This window comes from Teleopsis dalmanni, chromosome 2 (genome assembly GCF_002237135.1).
Source record: "Teleopsis dalmanni isolate 2A chromosome 2, ASM223713v2, whole genome shotgun sequence".
Classification (NCBI taxonomy): domain Eukaryota; kingdom Metazoa; phylum Arthropoda; class Insecta; order Diptera; family Diopsidae; genus Teleopsis; species Teleopsis dalmanni.
In genome coordinates this window covers 222,200,475-222,206,853 of record NC_051847.1, presented here as the reverse complement: position 1 = coordinate 222,206,853, position 6,379 = coordinate 222,200,475, and positions in this window count along the sequence as shown.

The following is a 6,379-nucleotide window of genomic DNA, read 5'->3' as shown; positions in this document are numbered from 1 at the left end:
TTCTTTTGTGCCGCACAATTCAATTCAAACGCTTCGAATGTTTAGAAATCATTTTTAGTCTATGGGAAAACTTTAAGTTGAACGGATCACTTCGGAAAGCGGAAAACTTTGTATGAATAAAATAAATATATATAATGTTTAAATTTTAAATTTAGTATCGAAACTGAAATTTCATAATTTATTTTAATTTAAAAAAGAAATAAATTAAATAAGTTTAAATTTGATATAATATAAATTTCGTATTAATTAAATAAGAAGATTTTCGAGTTTAATATTGTTGTTATTGTTGTTGTAGCTATTAAAATTAATATCAACGCAAGTATAGATAATACTTCGAGATACAAGCGGACGTATTTCGTATGATTTCTAAAGTAACATTTAACAACTGTGAATGTGACATGGAATATTAATGATTTTAGTTAATTTTTTTTGTTCAACATTTGGTAAGTTACTAAATCTTCACTTCACATCAATTATGTGCAATCTCAAAGATACATTCACGCTTTGCTGAACTTTACAAATGTGAATTTTTGAAAAATGATTTTTAAAGTGACAAAATTTGTTCGAAAATCATTTTCATTTTCTGTTTCTGTTTCTGTTACATGTGAGATACAATGATAAATTTTTTACATTTAATTTAATTTGAAAGAAAATATGCCAAATCTGGTGCCGTGAAGTCGATGTTCTGCGAGAAAACAAAACTCATTAGGATGCAAATTAGTTCGATTTTGAAGTTAAGTGATTGACATTGATAGCTTTTGTAATGGAGTGGTCAGAAAAAGATAAGAGCGTAACCAAATAATATTATTTTTAATAGATTCTAATTTATGAGAACTACTTATGTATAAAATATATTTAAAACAATAAACAAGTTATATTATGTATATTGCAAAAATTACAACAAACATGACAATAAATATTTTAATGACATTCAAAAGTAATTTAAGCATTTTTCCAACATTTTTAAATGTGGTATTTTAATGTTAATAACTATAACAAAAGGATTTTTAAAAAAAGGATTTTCTTCCCTATTCCCTATTTTAAAAATTTTACTTTTGGTATGCATTTTGTCAATTTTTCCATTGAAATATTAAGGAACGAATATTATATCTGAAAAAGACTTGAAAAAAAATAAAAAAGGAACGAATATCATCAGAAGTTTTACAATTTCAAAGTTAATGTTTGTTAAGTTTGTCATCGATATCTATCTCTTGACAAACAATATTTCAAGTTTATAGAATCATGAATTTGTAAGAGCAATAAAGTGATATAGCAAACAGCATATGCTTTTCTCTTCCTTCACACATTATCTCAACTTCAACAAAAATTTCTGGCTTGGATCTCTATACTTATTAGACTGTATCCCGTTAATATTTTATCATAACAAATACAGCAGAACTACTTCTTTTGTACTTCTACTTCTTCTGACTTAGTGGTCTAAAAAGAAGCATTGGAATTATTATCTAGTAATCGTAATACACAGGCAGATAAAATGGGCGAATATTACATTCTGCATTTCACAGAATCTGTAACAGTCAACATTCTTTAATACCATTTTTTTTAAAGGTAATACTTAATAGAAATATGTCTAGTCAAGAAAGTAATTATAATTGTAAGTTTAAATCTACTTAGACTGAGAAACTTGTCAGTAATTTTGTATTTGGCAGCTTCCCATATATTCGCATGTGATTCCACAGTAGTGTATCATTTGTACTCTTCGAATCACTTTTAGCGTATCGTCATAAAGTAGCATATGCAATATATTTTAAATCCATTTCTATTGACATTATGATTGTGTAATAAAATAGATTTTAATGTAGAAATCGTTTCTGTATGTAACCAGTTTAAATTTAATCATAATAAATGGAAGTGGTAATATTATTCATTTATATTAATGTAAATTGTTTTAATTTTCTAACAAACTCTAAATTATTTTATATAAGCAACTTATAAAGAGGTTTTTCGAACAGTAGTGAACTACAATCCTTAACTAGTCTGGTCTTGGTCTAGGAAATAATTCTTGTATTTAATTATTCGTAAATAATTTTTTGAGACTAAAAGTACCGTGAATCGAACTCGGGTCCTGCCAAATTTGAAGCTCAGAGTCAGCGCTCCTTAACTAACTGCCCCAAAGCCGTACTTGACTTTTGTGTTCGCACATTTTTCTGCAGTTTTGTTAATTTGCTGTGAAAGTTTTTATTAACAAATTCACTTGCTGTGTTTATATTAGTAGGAAATCATTAACCAGTTGTAGAATAATTGAATTAATTAATTATAGATTTATTTTTAATTGTTAAATTTAAATACTATTCTTTTTGTAGTGTCATTATAAGCAATTTGTAAAATTTAAATAAGTCTAATTGATATTATTGATATTAATTGATATAATAGACTTAAAAATATTGAAAGCATTAATCTATTTTTAGCATATTTTGTTAAATTTAATCAACATTTAAGATATCAAAGAAAATTCAAAATCACAAAGATAATAAATTTATTTTTAGATATAGACAATATATCAAAGGTTAGTACGAAGTATAGTACATTTGTCAATATAAATATAGATATAAATATCAGTAAAATATTTTGAATAATAACAAAAAAATACACTTTTAAAAAATTAACTCTGTTGATGGATATTTGGCAATATACAGAATAGTATCTACTATAAGATTAGCCTAAAACTGTATTTAACGAATAATTTTAGTCAATATTGGAAACTAAATTTTCTCAAATGAAAGTTTTTCTCTAAACAAAAATGTAAATGAATGTGTTTTTAAGAAGTTAAAAGTTCATTCAGAATATTTTTTAATGTAAACCATTTGTTGTTTATACTTTTAATTTTATTTTAAATTTTATATAAATTTGTTATTTTTATAATTTTTATTTAAAAACAAAAACCAAAATGACGGCATGTGCAAATTCAATTTCAACTTCTTTTTACGTTAATTCAAATTGCAAAATTTTTGCTTATTTTGTCAGTTAACAAAGTTTAATTTCTTTACACAATATATAAAAAAAAACATATTTACATATATATAAATATAAATTATATACGATTATTGGCAATATTGTCGCCGTATTTATTTTCAAAATGTACATGAAAAGTAACGCATCTCGCATATAAATTGCTATTTTGTTTTTAATAAAATAATAATAAAAAACTTTTATAGATACTTCAAACAGTCTACATTCACAAATTATTTGATTTCAAAAGTTCAAATTAAATTCAAATAATTAATTTATTTCTTCAATTCGAAAAGAAAGCACATAAATGATTAAGTAAAATACCTTCAAACTAAAAATAAAAAAATAATAAAAAATATATAAAATATTAATACATATTCCACGTAATAATTTGACTAAACTGACTAAACACTGACTCATACATATAAATATTTTTATTTTACATATAAATTTGGACTCAAAAAATTTATATAAATAAAATTTAAAATAAACAATTATTGATTTTTTTCAGAACTGTCATAAATTCTTTATTTATTTAACCCAAAAAAATAAAATATTATTATTAAAATTTAGGGTTTACATTTTAATTACTGCAAGTAAAATGAGTCAAACTATGGATTCTATATATATATATATATATATATATATATATAGATATAGATATATTGTATTGTATATTTTTCTTGCTCGTATATATATTTTATGCCTGTTCTATATTTTTATATTCTTTTCTAGTTGTTATTGTTGTTGTTGTTTTTGTTGTTGTTTTTTTTTTGTTGGAAAAAGAACATTAATGAGAAATGATAAAATTTTATGATTATGAACTGTTAAAAACCTAATGCCTCGGAATGATCCTAAAAGTCTTTGAACCAACATCAGCACTACAGCGCTGATTGCCCGTCCGTCTATTAATCTAGCCCATCATGCCCATCCACCTACTGCAATATATTAATCTATCTATGCTCAGCTATCCACTCTATGCTGAGTGCTGAGTGCTAAGTTCCAAGTTGTTGGCATGGATTTGCTATATTCCGGAGTGTGGAGAATAAAGCGCGTATCGCATAATTTAATGTTGCTTGGTAATTATTTTGATACGTTAGCGTCTGGTGTCTGCTTAATTCTATTAATGTTTGGTAATTATTTTCCGTTTGTGTAAACAATGAAACTTGCGAATATTTTCGTTAACTTTTTGGTATTTTTTACGGCACGCACACCCTTTCCATAAACAAGGCGGCAAAGTCGGCAGCAGTACCACCCAATGGCCTATGGAATTGTTCTGCGCCATTGGCACCTTGTTTTCAGGAGAACACTTTTTATGCCAAAATAATTTTTTGTCTTTTTTCTTTTTATTATTTTTAGTAATTCTATTTATTTATATTTATTTTGTTTATTTAGTTTTTTTTTGTGTAATTTTACAATATAATTGAAGTGCCGCCGCTCGTTAATTTGTTGGTTGATTTGGACAAAATTAACTGCTTTGAAATATTCATTAGTAGATATTGTTATATAATTTGCATAATTATGCAATCAGCTTTGGCATAGTTACACACTTTTCCATTTAACCACAAACATCGGAAACATCGCAGAAGACCAAGTGTGTCAGCTAAATTCGCACTGTAAATTCTTTATGGATTTATGTTGTTGAAAGGCGTTAGGAAAATGTGCAAATGCATTCAATTTAATTACAAAATAAAATTAAAAGTTACATTTCTCAAGTCAGCTGGCTTACTAATTAGCATTTTCTTTATCGGTTTAAGCAAATGTTAATTGAATTATGTTTTTTTGAGGAATTTAGAAGATTTTAAGTAAGATTAAGGACAATAAAAGCTTCCTTACTCAATTCCATCTTAATCAGTTAATTGAATGAACCTTTTTGAACAAACTTCAGTGATACTTAAATTGCTTATATTCACCATAGCTAATTACAAATTAGAGTATTGGCAATAAAAAGAGTAGAGCCTTTTAATTTAAAAAGTGTCTCCCTCCGGTAGATGAAACGCAACAAAAGTCATCATGTGAAGTTCAAACCCACTAAAAGCAACTCTTAAAAATGAATAATAAAAAAAATTTAAAACTAAAAAAGTAGATTGGTTATTAGATATAAGCTTCATGTTCTAGCTCTCTATAACCGCAACCATCAAGAGAAATATTGGAGTAAAGGAATAGCACCTCTTCGAAATAGTGGGACTAAAGAGAAATGAAGCTAGGGAGATTAAAATTTGAAGGAAAATCAAGAAAGTAAGATATCGGCTTAAAGGCATTCGGTAATGTAAATTCAGCTTTGAAGCAGATTGAAGAATAAAAGAACTGAAGAAGAAGTAAGAAGAAGTGACGAATATCTTTTAGCGTCGATGTAGATGAAAAAGAAGTTATTGCTACTAAAATTGCTCTTATAATTAAAACACCAGCGGATTTCTTTGACAAATTGTAGCTTTAAAGAATAAATAAATGCAGAAGAAATGTATAAGTTGTTTATCACGAAGAAGAATAACTAATTAAGCTGATTAAGCCTGCTTAGTGTATGTTTGAGTTTGCATTAACTGAAGTTGCATTCCATGCTTTTATTGGCAGGTGCCCATGCTGAACAGCGCTGAATTCGGTAGCTTTGGTGTGTGACCTGGCTTTGTCATGATGTAACACAACTTGTAGTCTGTTTGTAGTCTGTTTTCCTTGATTGTTTCATTCCAGCGATCGAGTTGTGAGCAGTAGACGACCTAATTAACCGTTGCTTCAGATTGGAGTAGTTCGTAATCGACAATACCCTTCCAATTCGAGCAAACACTCAACACAACCTTATTTGTCGTCAATCCAAGCTTTGAAATTTATAGGGAGTTACTAGCATTTGACCATGATCGCTTACGTTGGATATAACTTTTTACACCACCGACGAATTAAATAACAACATCTAATAACAAAAAACCATGGATACGTTTGTATGTAATCCAATATTTCCGTAATTGTAGACTTAATCGTTAGAGCCTGTATTAGTAGAAATAATGTACTCCATGAGAAGAATAAAACTTTTTTGTAATTATAATAAACATTTTTTCATAAAGATACTGTTTTAAATATATTTTTTATAAACTTGTATTTATAATCTACATTTGACAAGTACAATATTACTACAATATTAATTGATTATTTAATTGATTTAAATGTACAGATAAAATAGGCTCTTAAATTCAAAAATTGTACTGGCTACTAAGGAATTCGATTTACCATAAAATGATATGAAAAATATTAAAACTGACCGCAGTCGGAAGTTCCGGTGTTTAACAATTTATTGAAGTTTAACATCTGTTGAACCAGTTTACCAAAAACCAGCCGTAAGAGGCATCGAATGATACATCTGAATTAAGAACATTCAAATTTGGAAGAAATAAATATCACAAAAACGGTTTGCATTTAATTT